The 3,721-nt window shown below is 36.4% G+C and overlaps 1 long non-coding RNA gene across 1 annotated transcript; it reads left to right on the top strand.

Moving 5' to 3' along the window:
- LOC109615936 lies at positions 1-2,410 on the top strand. The gene is made up of 2 exons (XR_002196938.2): positions 1-82; positions 1,813-2,410. It is a non-coding gene; the product is annotated as an uncharacterized LOC109615936 (long non-coding RNA).
- The last annotated feature ends 1,311 nt before the right edge of the window (positions 2,411-3,721 follow it).

Consider the following 3,721-nt stretch of genomic DNA (forward strand, 5'->3'; position numbering starts at 1 on the left):
CAACAGGGTGTACACACTTTCAATGAAGACCAGAGTGGATACTGCAAGGAATCAAAGTGAAATATCGCTCCTTCACTAAAAGGTAATACTTGCTTTTAGGCTAAATTCTAATTAATTGGAATAAATATAGCATATTGCAGTAATTTATTTTAGTAGCATGCATTAGGCTAATTAAAAAACAGTGTATTTATGATTTGACCTCTTGTTCTACTTCTTCAGACCCTGATTTGGTAGTGAGCAGGAATGTTAGGACTGGTTATCTCTACCTCTCAGAAAGGAGCCATTCAGAAGATTATTAGCCAGTTTATAAACGTTTTATTTTTAAGATAAAATGTTTTGTTCTAACAAATGTTGGTGTAAGATAAAATGATTCAGACCATACACGCCTGATCTTCAATGATCCATTATTAAGTCCATAAAAATTATATCTCAAATTAAGAAAGGAAATATTTGTTATCCAATGGTGACAGTAATCCTTTAGCTCCCTTCATCTGACATGGAACTCAGGTTTTGTTGAACACCCCATGAAGAATAATCAGATGCTGAGATTATCTTTTTAAACCAATCAATTTAGGTTTTGTGTGTAATCATGGAAGATTATTTTCAAAGGTTTCAAAGCTGGTTTAGAATATTAGTTATTTTCTCAACCTTTTGATGCGTTGGTGCTCTGTCTAGGTGATCTGTCCCAGGAACAAAAAGACATTGTCACAGTGGTGTCAAACCCACAGGCATTAAATTTAAATACTTGTGAAGCAGACTAGACAAACCAGGGTTTGGGGTTTCACAAGTTACGTGAAATGGGAGAAGTGAAATATTGGAGGAGCAAAATATTTGTCCATAGTTGATTATTTACTCAAAAGCTAAAGTCAATCTCCTGGTTTAGGTCAATGTCATAACTGTTACTGTTACAGAATAGTTAGAGAACAAAACCAGTTAAAAACAAAGGTATACAACTCACTGAATGCAGGGTTTACATTTAACAGTGCATTTTCATTGTTTCATTACAGCCTCATTCTTAAATACATTAGATTTTTTCCTATTAACTTATATAATACCATAAAGACCAAGCAAAAACAGGTCTTTAGAAATATTTTGCAAATATATATAAAAGATATCAAACTGAAGTATCGTACATTTGTATTCAGACCCCTTCTCTTAGTACTAGGTTGAACCACCTTTATTATATTTAGTTTGTTAGGCATTTAGCGGCAGTCTGATAAAATGCAATATTTTCACTGCACTTCTCAGTCTTCTTAAACAAGACAAAGAGGACAATTTGGTTTTCCTTTCCAGTAACCTACAGTCAGTTATCTATAAAGTGTCCGTTAACGTGCGGATAATCCTTTTCTTGTTAAAACTGCACAAGCCGGGCCAAGAAAGGGGTTTGTTTTTCCATTTCCTGTTTCGTTTGAAAAGCTTATTTGTGTTTTGATCTAGTTTTTGAATCCAAACCAAAAATATGACATGTGGGTGGAGCTAAATGTTTGTACATTTGGGTGGAGCTATATGTGAAATGTTTCTGTCATTGGCCAAATGAAAAGCCAACCCTTCTTGTCCCTTCAAAATAGCAGTTAACCCTACAGACATAAACGAGACACCAACATGAAAGCAATCGTACAAATCTTGTTCTCAGTAACATTTTCCAATGAGGATGATCAAAACTGAAGCTAAATCAGTCAGTTCAGTGCCCTTTAATGTATAATAATTACCTTTATTTTTATGAAGAAGACACGTTATATAAAAACAGTACCAAAACTGCTTTGAAAGTAAAAACATTCCTTTTTTTCATCTTGTCCAACAACAAACAATTAGGAAATTGGATCTACAAGAAAATGGGTGGAGATGTATCAAAAGAGAGAGCGGATCATGCTGAAAGAGACCTTCAGAAAACCATAAAGGAAAAAGAAAGAATTGAGGAAGAAAAGAGAAAGCGTGAAGAAGACTACAAGAAACTCCTTGCTGAGAAAGTCAAACTTGAAACAACACAGAAGATGGAGGAACAACGACGGGAGCAAGAGAAGCAGAGACAAAAAAATTCTTGAACACGACAGAGAACAAGAGAAAGCCGAAAGGATAAGGATTCATCAAGAAAAGAATAATGCCAAGTCCTAAACCTGTAGGATGAAGAGACATTGGTTTAAATGTTTGATTATCAACAAAAAGATTTGATGGATACAGTACACAGTTATTCTAAAATTAATATTAACAAATGTACTAGCTGTTTTATTTTTCAAAAAGAAATGTTGCATTGTTTCAATAACAAAAAAGAAAAACTGGTTTTATAACCCTGTTTTTTGTTTACCAACCAAATGTAGTCTGATAGTGTCATGTTTGTTTTTTGCCATGAGTACTGTACTGTAGCCTACTCTCCAGCATTGCAATAAATATCTTCTATTGATGTTCAATCTTATCTCTGATTCTACCTTTCACTTTGGAATGTACTTAGATTTAGTTTTTACATGCAACTGTCTAAATCAGAGGTGTCAAACTGGTTCCATGGAGGGCCAAGTGTCTGAAGGTTTTCACTCTCACCGTGCACTTGCTTGATTAATTATGTCACTAATTGGTTAAGTTCTACCTTCTCCTGGTTGTTTAGGTCTGAACTGGGAACCAATTTATAGGAAAAACCAAAAGCTGCAGACACTTGACCCTCTGTGGAATCGGTTTGACATCCCTGATCTAAATGCTTGGATGTAATACAAGGTTATTTTCTATCAACTGAGGAGTGTCTGTTTTTTTTTTTAGAACAAATCAGATGGACAAATACTAATGAGAACTGAATTAATCATAGGCTACTATAACATGCATTTCTGATTCTGACATTAGTATTGGGATGCAATTGATATGCTAGTGGCTTGGTAAGAATAAAAATGACCAATATGATTTTGAAGGAAATTAACATATTTTGCTCACTGAAAGTTAGACGGTATTCAACTTTGTTGTATTATCCCTTACCTATCTAAATACAGTACTGTAAGTAGTTAGTGTAGGGTATAATGTGTCAGAATGGTGATTCATGGCCCTGGGGGGCGGGACTTCCATATTGATGTGACAGGTGGGCGGGACATCTGGTTTGTAGGGTGGGACTTCTGGTATGACGTATGTTAGGGTGGGACTTCCGGTATGACGTATGTTAGGGTGGGACTTCTGGTATGACGTATGTTAGGGTGGGACTTCCGGTATGACGTATGTTAGGGTGGTACTTCCTGTATGACGTGTGTTAGGGTGGGACTTCAGGAGTGACGTATGCATGTCCGGTGACTTTGTGATTTATGATTACATTGATGCGTCAGTGTCTGATGTTTTACAACGTCTGATGAGCAAACCAGACTAGTGTTATAAAAGGTGGGTTATGATTGATGATTAACAAATGGGTCTTAGGGTTCCGGAATGTTAAATTCCCAGGCAGTAAATAAGTGTTGTGTCAGCGGTAAGGTGTTTGGTGTACAGCAAATGGTGTTCGACAAATATAAAACCCGGGTGTTTTATCTTCTGACAAGTGGTGCAACAGCTGGCATACAAATGGTGGTTGTTAACCTTTCATGTTTTATGGGTTGACTGGCGTGGTATGTGTATTTAAACCACGCAGACATCGGCGATGGTCATTCAGTCTTGCCTGAGCGAACTTACCTACACATTACAAAACATGGAGGATTGTGCTGCAATCAATGTTTTGGGTGAAACACCAGTGAAAGCTAACAGCTTAAACGCAGCTCAGCGA

This window comes from Esox lucius, chromosome 7 (assembly GCF_011004845.1).
Source record: "Esox lucius isolate fEsoLuc1 chromosome 7, fEsoLuc1.pri, whole genome shotgun sequence".
NCBI classification, from domain to species: domain Eukaryota; kingdom Metazoa; phylum Chordata; class Actinopteri; order Esociformes; family Esocidae; genus Esox; species Esox lucius.